This window comes from Bacillus rossius, chromosome 1 (assembly GCF_032445375.1).
Source record: "Bacillus rossius redtenbacheri isolate Brsri chromosome 1, Brsri_v3, whole genome shotgun sequence".
Taxonomy (NCBI): domain Eukaryota; kingdom Metazoa; phylum Arthropoda; class Insecta; order Phasmatodea; family Bacillidae; genus Bacillus; species Bacillus rossius.
In genome coordinates this window covers 120,300,220-120,317,361 of record NC_086330.1, presented here as the reverse complement: position 1 = coordinate 120,317,361, position 17,142 = coordinate 120,300,220, and positions in this window count along the sequence as shown.

The window sequence follows — 17,142 nt, the reverse complement described above, 5'->3', positions numbered from 1 at the left end:
TAATTTCCCTGTGGCCTGAAGGAAAGCCTATAAGTAAGGAAAAGCTTAAGGGTATTAAATCTATTCATCATCTTATACCTCAAGGAGTATGGCATTTTTATCAGAAATTTCAATCGAGTACAGAGGTTTAAGATGACATAGATGGCTTTGGGAATAACGCAGACTTCACAATGGAAGATTAATAATAAATTGCTTTGTGTTTTATGCTGAAATGTGTAAGTAAAAGTTTCTCATAACCAACTGACTTTTAAAAACATTTTTGTGATTTATTTGTCATCTCATATGGTATAAGTTATTCTTTCAGGGTATCTGGCATTTTTAACACAAAGCTTATATCCGATACATGAAGAACACTTGCCAGATTGTTTTAAGACTGATTATGTAGATTTGCAATGGGCAATTACTGAACGATGGGTATTAAGGTATTTAAAATGGTGTATTACGGTATTTGCTTTTTTGACAACGTGACCATGGCATTCATGTTCCATTATACATACTTGGTTCTTTTTAAAAAAAACTCTACTTTATTTTATTCAAAGAGAACCAACATCCATTTTTACTGATTAAACTATGATAGGAAGAGAATTCACAATGTTGTGCATAATAATAAAGCAGCTTATTATACCTGTTAAAATATTTTACATTGATTTTTTTATGTAGATGTTTCATTATTTTTTTGACATATGGATACTTTGAACAGTCTTTTCTCAGTTGTGACTGAATGGCGCTTGGTTCCATTTATATAAAAGCCGTCCACTTATACAGCCATTTTGCTGCAGTGTAATATTCTTGTATTGGTTGTATTTAACCATTTTCAGTCTTGTAAGGTAATTAATTGTTTTATATTAAAACCAGTTATGTTTATATTTTTGAATTAGTACGCAAACATTTTCAACGATAGCATTTTAGACGCATCTGGGTTTTTTTACCCATGTGTCTGGGTTTTTTTGTAGGTTATCTAGGTTTTTCATGAATATCAGAGTGGCAGCCCTGGTTACAAGTCGTTTTGTTTATTGTCCTACTTCAAAGTACGCTCAGTGCGCAGTGCGTGCACCGTCTCGTTCAATAATAAAACTAATGAAATTTTAATATTAAAAAGTACATTAATACAAGATATAATATTTATATTTGTGCACCTAACAGCTATGAAAATGCAAATAAATTCTCAGTTGACACTAATAACAGATGTAATCAACATATGGACTTTCTTTTTTCGAAAACAATTAGTAACTAGTGTTTTTATACATTAAAAATTCACGATTTTATCAAAAATTAAAAATAAAAAAACAGATAGGTAAATTAGTGAGCATACTATATCAATGTTTACGTTTCAAATGTTTCTTCAGATTAGTCGATGATTTATAACTCAGTTTTTGTTTACACAAATTACAATTAGCAAACTCATTATTTTCCGTGAAAAAATTCCACACAAATGAAGTCTTTTTCGTGCACTTATCCATTCCTTATTTCACTATAAAGATACTAACTACAAAGCATGACAGTCCGCAACATGGTGATACACGGCCAGGACGAACTGCAGTGAATGTTGAACTGATTGATACTGGTTGTATCAGGCGTGCATGAGAGTATCAGAGGCAGAGAATTACCAGGCGTGATAAATAATGTATCAGATTCTCCTTCCGGTCGCACGGTCTGCGTACGCGGAGCTTTGTTGCCTCCTGGGACCGTCTGATACAGAAGTATCAGAGACTTGAAACATGGTTCAATGCTGTATCAGTATCAGGTTGGAACAGATACCGAAAATTGCTGACACAACCCACTTCTACAGAAAGCAGAAAGCAAAATTCCTGCTTTATTTCCACCAGATTTCTCTGGGGTAAGGATGTATGGTTAAATCCACCATTACCTCATATGCTAAATTTATACCTAGGTTAAATACAACTCCTCCATACAATGGTTACTGATACAAGCGATACACATTATAAAACAGGTCATCATTTGTCTCCCCAGTAACCCGCAATCAAGAACACTATTTAGTTATACCGACCACATAGCACTGACAAGCATCTTACATTGTACATCAATAATAAAATACATATGCACTGTAATAAATGTCAATAATGCTTGATGCCATCTAGGTTTGGGTTGCGGTACCACTCGTCGCCTATACACCAAGGCTTGCGTAGAGAAGCCTGTGGGATACTGCTTTCTTTGGGAGGCGGCCATGTTGTTTTCATAGGGGTGCATGTCGTACTCGCACAAGAGGCCGAGGCCAATTGCAGGACACGACAATTCGCCCCCTCCCTCTGTGGCCCCGGCCTGGATCGTCGCACCTGCCAGAGGTCAGTAACCTGGGCTTCAGTCCCAGGGCTGACCTCCCTACTCTGGCCACTGTACTCTGCTGAGGTTAGCCGGTAATTGGCTGGTCTGACCAGCTGTTCCCAGGGTCGTAGGGTCATGGATGGTATGGCCCTGCCCTGGTGGAGAGGGACTAGTGGGTTTCTCGGGTTTCAGGGTTTTTTATGGCAGATCTGTTTTCTGTCTCCATGGCTGCAGGTGAATCCTGTTCTTGGGAGTCCATAGTCCTTGGGCTTGAAAGGACTCTTTATTCCAGTTGCATCTTGCCTTTATGGAGGCGTCGCTCAACGGCTGTCTCCATGACTGCATGGTCGCTTTTCCCTTTTGGGTTCCTCCTTTCTGACACCACTGAATACCACTGCCTGGGTTATTTTGGCTCAGTTTGGTTGTGGCAGAGCATGGGGAAGGAGTTTCTTGGGGTCGCTGGTCCCCATGCATCAACATAATCATAGGGTGGTCTCTTGGTTGTTCCGTGCAGATTCCAGGATTAGGGTTAACACCACTTTGATTATGGGTGTTCAGGTCACCCATTCCATTGGTGCCCCAGTTAAGAGTTCGGCGGGACATCAGTCCGAAGTGTATAGTTTTATCTTCGAAGTCCAATGTCGCCTGCTGCTGTGTGAGCCAATCTTGGCCCAGCACGAGTTCTTCTCGAAGGTCCTTTGCGACTAGACATGGGATCTTCATCTCCACATTGGCTATGCAGCATTGCACCACAGCATTGCCCAGTTAGGTCATGGTGGATCCCTGGGTGGCAAGCTGGGCCATTTGGGGTTGGGAATTAATAGTGGTCCCTGTTATCTGCACAACACTCTCGCGCACATAATGAGTGGTGGCGGCTGAATCGATAAGAGCCTGAATGGGCTGTGAGTCCAGTTGCACCTTGACTCTTGGCAGTTCTTGTTGTAGGTGGTGCTGTACGCTCATAAGGCTCGGGGTCGGTCTACTTTCGAGCCGATCTTGGGAGTTGAGGTCTTCTGCCTTGGATGTAGGGGTAGGGCTCTTTGGCACCGCTTTTTCCCTCCAGAGGCCTACTGTATTGAGGCTGTTCCTTTCAGACTGTTTGCTGCGGAGCACTGGGCAGTCTTGGTGAAAGTGCTGTTCAGGACAGTGCCAACACTTCGGCAATCATTTGTTAGGGGTAGCATATTCTTGTACCGGGGTTGGTGGTGACCAAGGTTTACATGTTACAGTGCCCCTAGTTTCGAGACAGTCTCACTGCATGGCAGTGGCTTGAACCTTAAGTTCGGATAAATTCTCGGGAGATGGATGCCGCAGAAATGGCCGTAGGTTGGGCCGCACCAGCTCTTACAAGGTAGGGAGAAATTCATTTGGTCTCTCTCTGGGTGTAGCCTCTCATAAAGTTTCCTTTTCTGTAGTAAGAAACTTTCGACATTTTCTCCTTCCTTTTGTTTGGTACCATACAATTGGGCGGTAAGCTTTGCCAGTCTTGGATGGTTTCCAAAATGGTTCAGGAAGCCCTCTGTGAACTCTTCCCAGGTGTCATACAGCCCTTCATGGTTATTCCACCATCTAGAGGCTTCCCCAAGTAGTAATGGACCTATCTGGTCCACCCATTCGGTGCGGTGGATTGCATTGAACCATAGGGTTTGCTCCCATTGGTGTACAGATTGCACAGGGTCCTCATGATACTGACCTCTAAAGGGCCGAGGTTCACTTGCAGATCTGGTACTTGAAGGTGCAGTGGGATTATCTCTACACTGGGCGCAGGTAAATGACATCCCATCAAGGTCCAATGGTGTATCCTCCCAGGCCAAACAGGCGAGGTGGTAGTCGCGATGGCAGGCCTGGCAGGTGACGAGGACTAGGGCTGTCCCAGGGCAGTTTAGCGCAAAGCAGCATCGGGGAGCTGGAACTGTTGGCTTCTTCTCCACCAGAAGTTGTCTGCAGGGCTGGCATATGTGGATATATGCCTGTTAAATGACTTGTTCCATGAAACCAAGGCATTGTAGGTGAAAATGGGCATTGCAGCATACACAACGAATGCTGGGTCCATTTGGTGCACTGCAGCGAGGTGCTGCACAGGATCCAGAAGACATCCTTCAGTTGGGTTGGGCGCCACCTTCTGCACTCCTGGAAGTGGATGTTGCTCTGGCTGTGATGAGAAGCTCTAGCGGTGGTAGGTTGTGGTCCTCAGCCTATCTAGACTGACACAGGCCCCACGTTGGGCGCCAATTGACGTGTCCCGGCAACAGCGTCCAGTGCTGGTGTGGTGTGAAGTGGGGTGAACGACCCACTGGGTATAGTGCCCTCACACGTTGTCGCCGAACAGCTCCTGCAGGCGGGTAGTGCCCAATGCTGAGAGGGGCTATGGAGGGGACGGGTCAGGTAAGGAACGAGGAAGAGGTATCAGTCGTAACCCTAGAGCGAGCTCAAGGGGGCGAAGAGGTAGAAATCCTAGAGCAGGCTCCCAAGGGCCGCTCCAGGGGAAGGGCATCTAGAGCGAGCTCCTGAGGGCCGCTCCAGGGGAGGGGAATCTAGGCTGCTCCAGAGGACGGAAGAGAGTATGAGGAGAGGGGAGGGGAGCGGAGTGGTGAGGAGAGGAGAGGAGAGGAGAGCAGAATGCAATAAGCCAAATTCCAAATTCCTGCTTTATGTCCCCCAAATTTCTCTGGGGTAGGGATCTCTGGTTAGGTAAGTTTTTATTTTTTTTTATTTTTCCTAACCTAAATTAAAACTAAGTGTGTTTGGGAGGGGTCTGGATTATGGACAGACTCTAAGTGTGTCTCAGGCCGAAGCCTATACGCTCTAATCATGCAGAGGTTAGCCATGCGGGAGAGGGTGCATGCATCGTGTGCTAGGAGGGGATTGGCCAGCCATGGCAGCAATTGGCGCCATGACTAACTCCCCTCACTGACTATTCTAGACTAAAAATAGATAAGTTGGGCCCAGGTAAAACCTGCATAGACACAGGGAAAACCCTGGGCACTTACATGCGGGATGCAAAATTTCATGCATTAATTACATGCGGGTTGGCTACGGCAATAGAAGGATGGCTCAGGAAGAAGAGTTGGAAGAGTAGAAAAAATCTACTAAGCAAGGGTGGACACTTGGACATTTCTGTCCTCATTTGGGGTTTTTGGGCATGAATGGTTTTTAGGGGGCGACTTTCGTCGTTTCCCGCCAGGCTGCCAGCCAGCCAGGTTAGCTGAAAGAGAAGTACAAATTACAGCTATAATTATATGGCCGCAGCACCCAGGTTGCCCCAGTTACCACGGCCATGTATGCCCGACACATTGTGCTGCTAGCCTGGGCATGTCAATCATTGGCTAGTCCAATGTTGCTTATTTGCACCGCAGGACGTGGTCAGGCACATGGTCGGACACCTATTAACCGATAGTGAGTCTGCTTACTTAATAATTAAAAAATAAACATTTCTATAACAATGGGTGAATTTTGTAGCCGATTCTATGCAGGCTGGTAGTGTTTGTGTATTTATTAGAGCCCTGCTGGGCCAAAAGCATGACTAGATTCATTAGAGCCCTGCTGGGCCAAAAATTCATTAGAGCCCCGCTGGGCCAACTCGCTGCTGTGTCAGTGTACTGGGAGGTGCGGGAGGACTTAATTCTGACACATCGTGCTGCCAGCCTGGGCATGTCAATCATTGGCTAGTCCAATGTTGCTTATTTGCACCGCAGGACGTAGTCAGGCACATGTTCAGAATTTTATTAATTAATGCTAGTATTATAACTTAAAATTATGACTTATAAAATAATATACTAAATACTAATTCTGGAGCTGCCAGAAATACAAGTGTCGAGCTGCGCGATTCTTACGCAGAATTTTCTCGCCAGTCCGCAACCACAGTGTTGGGGTCGGGCCTCGGCTGAGCGCAGCGCTGTGATTGGCCGGAGCTTCCAGCCAATCACGGGCCACTACGGTGGTCGGTGCGCCAGGATGGATTTCGGGCGTTTGTATTTTTGTGTTTCGTCGGGATTATAATTTCCGAGTGAGGAAATATGCGGATTTAAACTATTTACGCATTTATCGTAAAAAGTTTGTGTTGTACGAGAGTAAAAGTCTTGCAAAGTTTCCGACTCGGTGTCACGATGTAAAGCTTCTACAGGGCAGTATCGTGGGGCTTCTGTGGCGATTCGAATGCACCTATTCTGAATTCGCTGTAGTTTTATTAGGTGTGTAGGGGCAGCTGTTGCCCAGACGGGGGCTGTGTATGTGATTATGGGGCGAATTAGTGCTTTGTACAGCAGCAGGCCTGTTTGAACCTTGCTACCGCATCGCCTGCTCATTATTGGATATAGTGCACTAATCCTAGCCTGTGCTTGCGCTCGCTTAGTGCCTATGTGGTGGCGCCATAGTATTTTCCTATCCATGTGTACGCCTAGATATTTTACTACTTCCTTGTGCGGTATTTGTTCGTCAAACAAACGTATTTGCGGCCTGTGTTCTGCGGGCGGGAGGTTTTTGCGGGTAAACACAGGGGTGCAACAACAGGGGGGGCAAGGGTATTTTGCCCCCCCCCCCCCCCTTCTGAAATCTTGAAGTGGGGGCAAATGGGGGAAAAGAAAGTGCTGTGTAATCAATTTTTAGATAATAAAACTGCTTAAATAGCACCATTTTCCACCTTGAAATACAAATTTTCCCGGGGGAGGACCCCCGGACCCCACCCCCCGCTTCAGTAGGGGGGATCGATGATTCTTTATAAAAAGGTATATTGCCCCCAAGGTTAGTAGAGAGAGGTTGTCTCGATCCCATAAGAACAATGTACACGGTATTACATTCCCGAATGCACCTCTTTATCTTTGCCCACGCTAATTCAATAGCGTTGAACTCACACATGTATGGTGGGAATCGAATGACATGATGTCCTGCATTTTATAAAAGTTGATCAACCCGAAATATTTTCTCCTTTGGTTTGTGTTTTTCTACTAGTTCCATCAACATACATTTCAGCATTTTTTCATATCACTCTACACTTCTGCGTTTTAGCCATGTAATTATTTCGTTTTTTGTACTGTATTTCGAAGGAGGCTTATCCTCTTGTTTGGAGTGATATGGCGCATTGTCCGTTACTATAGCAGAAGATGGCGGAAAGTTTGGAAGAACACGTTCGGACAGCCATTTTTCAAAATTAGCAGCATTCATTTCCCCGTGATAATCTCCGACTGTCGTTTCCTGACTTGTATATCAATAATCCCCCTGGGAGAAATCCACATTTTGAACCAATATGAACCTATATTAGCCTCTTAGTTGCATTTCCTTTAGTTACTCCCGTTACCTCATTTTTGCATTGCCAACATTTCTGGAATGTGAGATAAGTATCGACCCACGACTCATCAAGGTAAAAAACTTCCTTACCTTCATACCTACACTGTCTAATTTGAGTGAGGTACTTGGAGCGCCACATCACTATGCCAGCTCGTTCGATTAACAAACGCCGCCTGTCTTCGCACCGTTTCCAGACGAAGCCCATACTTCGCAATAATCTCTTGAGCGACGAAGGGCTCCACTGCCAACCTATCTTTTCCTTTAATACGGGAATCAATTTGCGTACTGTGGGGACAACTTTTTTAACAGCATAGAATTCCTGGATTGTGTCTCTTATGACACATTTATCGAAGCTGTCGATCTCAATTTTGCGTTTTTTTCGTGGCCTGCACATAAAAAAATTATGCTGTAGCAATCTTAATAATAATAAAAAACATATGCACATCTGATATATTTTGTAAAACTAACATAACCAATGATAAATACCCTTTGTTTAATATCACTAATGCACATTAAATATGTTTAAAATGCATGGCTTACCACTTTTTCCCTGGTGTTGTATGCGGTTCATTTGGCATTGCAATTTGTTTCATTCAAATACGCATCACTGTTGCTTTGCTTACATCTGTATAATTTGCAGCACATTCCGTTGCTTTGTGAATAGGAATCGAAAGGCATTTTTCACGAGCTTCTTGATCACAAATTGATATTACTTTACTAATAATTTCTCTCTCTTTGCTGTGAATCACTTTATTACTTTTCCTACACTTTACATTCGCCTCCATTACTCGTCACACACTAACCTGCCAATATACTTCACAATGTTAGTAACGCAGGACGGGAGACGGAATTTCCTATCGAATGACACTCCCTTCCCCTTCAACCCCTACTTCCCCTGCCGGCCTTGAACCAAACTTTCCCCCTTCACCGCCGCGCAGACAGCTCGCAAGATTCCTGGCCCATACAGTAGACAGCCCGACACTCTGCTCTGACGTCATCTGCAGCCCCGCCGTTCCCAGCCGTAATACTACACTTGCTGACTGACGGCTCTCTCTTATCAGCTCGGCTCGTCTGATACGCAATACTTATAGTATTTCATTTATGCTTTGTAGATTACTGTTAATTATAATCGTTTTGATATGCTTTTCAAAGGACAACATGCTTGGCTGAAAACAAGGATGAATTAATTTCAACATATTTTTTCAGTGACAGTAAAAATTTTCAAAATATCAATGATGAATCCATGAATTTAAAAAATTAATATAATTAATATGAAACTAGTAAACAAAATGGTTTTTTGTATTTATTTCTCAGCAAGATTATAATATTAAAAATAATTGCATATCAATTTCTTAGTGTTTAATAAAAGTAGCCATAGCTCATTAAAACATTTTGGGAATGTTTGCAATATAAATAAACTTAAGTTAGATTTAAAAATAAATTTCTAACATGAATAGAGCAGTTTTTCGTGTAATCGTTTCATCCTCTTTTGCATCATACTCGAGCGTTTTCTTCACTTTTACTTCGTCAAAGAACAACAATGAGTTCGAAGTCTAGCAGCGAAGAACATGCTACATTCAAAAGTTCAAACATATTTTACTAGGATACCTTTTCTCATGTCAAATGAAGATGCCCATCGTTGAATAGTTGAAAGTCTGGGCAATGGGTAGTTAAGTTTCTGTTTTAAAAATAAATAACATCGCTTACTCAAATATCGCAAAGTGAAAGCGAGAGCTATTTCCTCATTGGTCCAGTTTACTCTTTTTTTCAACGAAAGTAATAAGTCAATTTGATTTTTTGAAAAAAAAAAGAAAGAAAAAAACACTTGAAAGAATATTCCGTATGCGAAACTCTAACGAAGAACTTTTTTTTTTTTTTTTTTAATATTAGTGTTTTCTGTTTTGAGTTTTTTCATGACTTCCAAATTTAAAACTGACTTTCTTTCGGCAATAAACAAATTTTCTTTAAGAATTTGGATTTCCTTCCTAAGCATTTCAACTGAGTCATTGTTAGAACAAGACTTTGAATGCTTTAACTGACTACAATAACATGTTTCTTCCTCACTTACATTTTCATTTGAATCTACGATTAATTTACATAACACATTTTTTTTTTTTTTTTTTTTCCCCTGTATTTAACTCGGTCTTCTCGGCGCATACGGCTTTCCAATGTTTCTACAGGTGTTGTAATTCCAAGTTTTAATGAAGGTACAGCATTTGGTTTAAGACGTCTTTTAGCGCATGTATTTAACAACTCAGCTTTCAAGTCGGGCTCGTAATGATCATCTGTAAAGTGCTCTGAACATATGTAAGTTGTTTTTGGATTCCACTCACCATCACGTCGGCATTTCTACACCCACACTTTCAACAGATGATCATCACGTGGGAATCTATGATATTTTATATGATTTGTTTCAGGTAAAGATTTTGTTTTTACTAAACTATTTGTACACACAGCCACACTGTACACCGCGTACCTGGCATTGCAATGTTTGAATACAACTTTTTAACAGCGTTTAGCCTAACAAAACAACTTCACTTTAAATTCGTGTTCTTAACATTTTGCCTGCTAGGTATAATTAACGAAGCACCTGTGCACTTATGATATAAGCAACACTAACATTTTATAACACACGCACTCTCAATTAAACTCCTCACAACAATAACTCTCCCTGCATTACGCTGTAGTTTGACACATTATCACATGCAGATGTGCTTGTCAACTAAGTAACTGATAGGAGCGGGCGGGCTGGCAGCCGAGCCGGGGCTGCAAGCGACGCGATGCGCAGAACGATGCGCAAGCGATCGAGGCAACCTCTCTCTACTAACCTTGTGCATGACCACCTCCTCACACCGTACATAAAAAAGGTCAGTTTTCCCAGTTTTAAAGTTAACACATGCGAGAAAAATCAGAAATATTACAGCTAGTATTATTTAGTGGTGGTACCCCGATTATTGACAGCAGCAGCGGAAATTTCCACAGAACAGTAAAAAAATTGTAAATATAAATGTTGAAGCTTATTAAATTCTAAAAAAAAAAAAAAAAAAAAAAAAAAAAAAAAAAAAAAAAAAAAAAAAAATTGTACATTACAAAATAGGCGTAGAAGTAGTTTTTCTAAATGGTGTAGAAGTATGTGCGTTTGAGTCCGAAGTAATAAACTCATTTAGATTAGGTTGATTTATTTTCTACGTAGGTAATTGTACTGGCCTACTTTTGGCAGAAATGTTACATATAAGCTATTACAATTAAATACTTAAAGTAAATTATTTTACTATTAAATAAAAACAATGAATTGAAATTCAGACAAAAACATACAACTCCTGATTTTGCATTAAAAGCATGGCCGTATGATCTTGTACACCATCCACCATCTTGATAGACTGTGATGTAAGGAATTCCATCTTCATCGACATTGCCCTTCTTTAAAGCGATTTCACGTTATTTGACTCCATTAGCAAGCATATATTTTTCCAGCTTGTCCTCCCATGCCTAAAAATAATTAACGAAGCTCCTGTGCACTTATGAGATAAGCAACACTAACATTTTATAACACACACACTCTCAATTAAACTCCTCACAACAATAACTCTCCCTGCATTACGCTGTAAACTAAGTAACTGATAGGAGCGGACTGGCTGGCAAGCCAAGCTGGGGCTGCAAGTGACGCGATGCGCAGAACGATGCGCAAGCGATCGAGGCAACCTCTCTCTACTAACCTTGTATTGCCCCCCTCTGGAAATTTAGTTGTTGCGCCCCTGGGTAAACACAATAGCCTCTGACTTAGTTGTGTTTACTTTGATACCCCAGGTCGTGCACCATCGCTCAAACACAGAGAGCGCGACTTGCAATCGGTTTGTAGCTAGCTGTAGATTGTGGGACCTGCTATACAGCACTGTGTCATCTGCATAGCAGCCCAGCTTGACGAGGCGGTGTGCAGGGCGTGGCATGTCACTAACATATATATTAATGAGTACAGGACCTAAGATGCTGACGTCCCCCGGCCTATGGTCCCTGATTTCCTGTTTGCGAAAATGTCCTGTTTTGCCCATGTAGCTCTCGTTGGTGAGGAAGTGATTTCAGGCCAACGTGGCCGGGACCGGAATACGGGACCTGGAGGGAATGTTACATGGGTAGGAGGAACGGTAGGTAGTTCCAAGGATAACTCGGTGATGTCCGTTTCCACGAGCCTCTTTTATTTCCGTATAGAAAACCTGCCGCAGCCTGGCCGGCACGTCACGGAACGAGCGCCCTCCCCGCCAAGACCCGGACACCCGGAAATAAGTCTCGTCCTAGGATACGACCCGACACGAACAGAGGAGGTAACCCCGTAACTAATGGTACTGGTTACGATTGTTCTGTATTGATGCACAGCGCGTACGCGGCCCATCACGTAAGAGGAAGAAGGTCCTATGAGTGCTCGTACTGACTGAGAGGTTCTGGTACCGGTTACGATTGTTCTGTATTGATGCACAGCGCGTACGCGGCCCATCACGTAAGAGGAAGAAGGTCCTATGAGTGCTCGTACTGACTGAGAGGTTCGGCGGTCCGAAGAGACACTTACGCAGCCTATAACGTAGGCAGATGAAGTCTCGAAAAGGCTCGTAAAACTGAGTACGTCCAGCGATATAACGAATGCAGCTCAGCTGCAGAGACAACCCGTGAGGTTTCACTGTCGGCGAACTTCGAGATGAGAAACGCGTCTCCCGAGCAGCGCGGAGAGGATCGCACGTCTGCTCGCTCTCGCGTCTGGTTCACCACTGCCGTCCCCCGCCCGCTAGCGGGCCGAGGCCCGCGGTCCGCGGAGGAGGGGAGGGGAAATCGGCCGGCGTGAGAGAAGCCCGCCTCGCGGTGCGCCAGGCTACGATTACATTACTAACATAGCATAAGCACTTGAAAGAATCACAGAATTATTAAAACGACATGAGAAGTAATTAATTAATAAAACGACCATACACATGAATTAATTAGTTACGAATAAATGACAAGTGAAGTATTTACACAATATTTCAGACGTGAGAGTTTTGTTACGTTACAAAATATACGCAATTGTGGAGGCTCATGACCACTTAAAAGTACAAAAGAAGCATAATTATTTACAACACAAAAAGAAGCCCACTGGCATGCTAGGGCGTACGCGAGTGTGTCCCTGACCGTAGCACTTCACAGACGGTGCACTGGGGAGACAAACCTCCCTTAGGCCCACGTCGGTGGACAGGTACGGCCTCTGCATCTGGGAGGGTACGACGACTGTCGTCAATGCTTCCCTGTGGGACACCAGCTCTGATTTGTTTGAGGTCAGATAGAGCTCCTTCAGTAAATACTCTAAAGGTTCTGTCCGCTAAGTATGACGTGAGTAACTTAAAATAGCAGTCGGGAAATCCTGTTTGGTAGAGTTTGTAGATTAGCCCCGCATGAAATACTCTGTCAAAGGCTTTTTCTACATCAATAAACGTAGCAACTACGTAGTCTTGTACGTTGAATGCGCTTCTTATTTCCTCTGTCATGCGCACTAGTTGATGCACTGTCGAATGTGTACTGCGAAAGCCGAACTGTTCATTCGGCAGTATGTTGTTTTCGTGAATGTGTACATTAAGTCTGTGTAGTATAATACTTTCTACGACTTTAGACACAGTGCTTAGCAGACTGATAGGTCTGTAGTTCTGTTGCAGTTTTTTGTTTTTGCCTGGCTTGTGGAAGACCATAACTCTAGCCTCTTTCCATTGCGAGGGGAAAATATTTAACCTAAACATAGCATTTATGCACTCGGCTAGATATTCTAATGTTTTATTTGGGAGTTGTTTGAGAACAACAGCCTGTATGCCGTAATTCCCGGGAGCTTTGCGCGGCTTCATTTTTTTGATAGAACGCTTTATTTCTTGTGCCTGTGTTAGCAGAGGCGCAGAGATTGTGGTTAGTCGCAGTTTAACGCGGAGTTCGCGGTAAATTTGCGCTGTGAATAGCCTATCGCAGGGCTGCATGTTGGGCTGGAATGCAGTTTCCAGTGTGTCAGCGAAAGCTTGTGCCTTGTCACGGGGCTGAAAAACTACGCCATTGTTTGTTTCAAGAAGCGGGATTTTTTCCGATTTGTTTAAAAAACGCTTCGTCATTGTCCAGGCACTTCCGTCCTGGGTGTCGAGTCGTGCGATTATTGTTTCCCACTGGCTGCTTCGCCAGAGTGAGATTTCATCGGAAATGACTGTTTGTATTTCATTGATTCGGCGTTTCGTCTGATGTGTGCGACGCCGTGTGTATTCGCACCGCAGTCGATTTTTTAGTGAAATCAAGCTGCGGATGTATTCTGGCAGCTCGTCGTGTGCTAACCTAACCTCCTTTTCTGGGATGCACTGGCTAATACTATCCTGGATTTTTTCTGTTAATTCTAAAATCGCGGAATTTAAGTTATCGCTGTTTTCTATGTTTATTTCTGCCGCGTCGGGGAGATTTATTGTCAAATAGTTTTTAAATCTTTGCCAGTCCGCATTTTTATAGTCCCTAATTTTTCGTGGTGGATTTGAGTCTACGTTGGCATTTATGTCGCCTACAGCGAGGAAGCTCGGGGCCGCCCCATACAGAGCATCCAGATCCGCCTCGCTGAGGGACCTGCCTGGTGGGGCGTATATTGCTATTAATTTAATCGGTTGTCGATTAATGTTTAAATTAATTCCTATGGCCTCGAGGTGTTGAAAATCCGGGAGCTGGCAAGCAGTGTGTTTTACACTAGTGTGAACAGCAAGGGCCACTCCGCCACCCCGTGCGTCTCGGTCGCGCCTATATATGACATAATTTAGTATTGTTAATCTGTCTGTCGGTATTAGATGCGTTTCGTTTATCGCAGCTATTTTATTAATATTATATATATGTTTATTTTATATTTATCCAGGTGGTTGATAAGTCACGGTATTTATTTTTAATGCCGCGTGCATCCCAGAAAAGGAGGGAGTGTAACTTATTCCTAGTGGTTGCGTTTGTGCTGCAATTCGGTGCCGAATTATTGCTGGTCATTGACGACACCAGCAAGCGCACACACACAATCCATGGTGGCATGTATTTTGTCGGCCATGGATTTGGAAGTGTCTAGCCAGATGACTAGAAGCTGGCACAGAGGACCGATGGCACTCTGTAGTCGGGCCTTGCCTCTGATGGCCTCGTGGGAGTGGATGACCGCCTGGATGTCCGCGAGCTGAGTCAAGCGAGCCGCCGATGCCGGTGAGTGCCTTCCCAGATACATCCATATGCCAACACCACCAAACAGTTCTCACGCATCAATAATTGCTGTGATTAATTAAGTGATTTTTAATTAGCAGAACAACACTTAACAGTGAAAGTGTGTCGTAGGGGTGCAGCGATTTCCCCCGTGGGAAACCGCAATTAATAAACGTCCAGAACGTCCCTTGCGTCCTTCCACCAATAATTAACCACAGTGTTAACCAACCTAATTTACCTCCCTGTTTTTACTTGCAAACAGCCACTGGAGTAGTCAACAAGTGACAGTCTCCAGCTTGACTTTTTATTTTCAAATATAATTACTCTAAATTTTGTTTTGTATTATTATTATAGGCCTTCCACCAACTAATTCAGACAGATGTCATTAAGATACGAGTGTTCTATATATACTAATACTAATTATGATTATGAAATTGAAATAATGGCACATTAGAAAGTTTGGCGTGTCATGACAATTCCTCCCCTCCCAAGCCGGCACAAAGCGGCAGTAGAGTTTTACTCACGGGCCGGGGCGGACGTGTGATCCTGCGGGGAGACTTCAACATTTTGTGCTTCTGATTCGTCATTCTGGTAACTATTATAATTCGCTAAAACCTTTTTCCTCCTTTCTCTCCCCGCGTGCCCGTGTGCTCTTTTCCGGTGCAGGGCTTATCCTGGCTGCTTTAATTTTTGCTCGTCGCAGAACAAAGGTTCGCGACGCAGTCATCTTACGGTCCGGGCCGACTCCCGCGAACAGAACTTAATATAATTCGTCGAGCATACGCCTGCCGACTGCAATCTTAAAGACTTTGCCATTTAATATTATCTTCGCGGTACCGCGACTCACACAGGTGAGCCCGGGAATGAATCTATCTACAGCTTATTATGGGAGTGGCCGTTAATCAACCCAAACTCTTCGTCGACCCACAAATCAATTTAGGCACCTTGTTTGCAAGTGCCGCAACGTAACATCCATGTAATACATAATTAATTATCAGTGCGAGTGTATGTAGTGCCAATCTTTTTTTTTGTCCAGTGTAATTGTGTAACTTGTGCCTCCATCCACACTACGTGAGATGCGAGATTAAAAAACCAGCACCTAAATACAGTTTCTTTATTTCGCAAACGCCTCCTGAACAATTAGGAAACTGTCCACTATATTGTTTAGGGCCAGTTCTTATTAGAAATAGGGACTCTCTCCCACCATCAACAGTCGTCGATCCTAGTGGAACACACAGGGGCAAAATCCCACGACTACCTCGGTTAATCCTCAAATTAACCTGGTGCCCGCTGGAGACTTCCTTTAAGGAGGCCCTAGACTATCAAGCGCCTTGATCAAATGCTTGAGCAAATTGATTGTATCAAGCGTGATTGATAGTTTAGAAACCCGTTTGAAGCTTGAAGCAAGCATTGACGGTGATTGATAAAAAGTTTGAATGACTCAAGCGGTGGTCAAGCCGCTTGATAGTCTAGGGAATTTTCCATCAAGCATTGTGTCAGTCAAGCGGTGGAAGGCATGGCGTCCACTTCGGAAAGCGAGGTTCACGAAAATTCGGAGCGGGAATTCATCAGTTTGTTGATTGAATTATATCGCGATTGTCCAGAATTGTGGAAAGTGAAGAGCAAGGATTATTTCAATAGAAATAAAAAAAGTGCAGCGCTAGAAAAAATCGTGGGGGCATTGAAAAAGATAGAACCCGATTTCAGTGTGTTATAATTGAAACAAAAAATAATGTTCTCAGAACAAACTTCAACAGGGAGTTCAAGGCCATCGAGGGTAAAAAAGTGTCAGGGACGTCTACAGACTACATCCCTGAACTTTCGCTTTGGTATTACAATGACATGCACCTCATAAAAGACCAGTTGTAAATCGCACAAACCGAAACTTCTGAGGTAAGAATTTAATTTTATTTAATTTTTTTTTTTTTACAGTATTTATAATTGTTGTATATCACGGGTAATGTTTACACAAGGCAATTGTTTTGCCATGGAACTGACCCAGACGTGTTGAAAAATTTGGAGAAGTCATCCCTTATTCTTTTTGCCTCTACTGTAGAATTGCCTTTGGTTCTTTGAAGTTGTGCCATCTCTTGAATGTCTTGCCTCCATGACCCAGGTTCCACAACACCAGTCACAATATCGTCTCTATCAATATCCTGAGGTTGCAAATACTTGGCTCTGTTCTTTGAGCACAAGTAGTTGTGCAAATGGCAACATGCCATTACAATTTTCACAGCTTTCGGTGGTTCAAATTTAATGGCATTTTGAAATATTTTGAATCTCTTCGTTAATATACCAAATGTATTCTCAACAACTCTTCTGGCTCTGGAGAGTCTAATGTTGAAAATCCTTTTCTCGTACGTCAAAACAGCT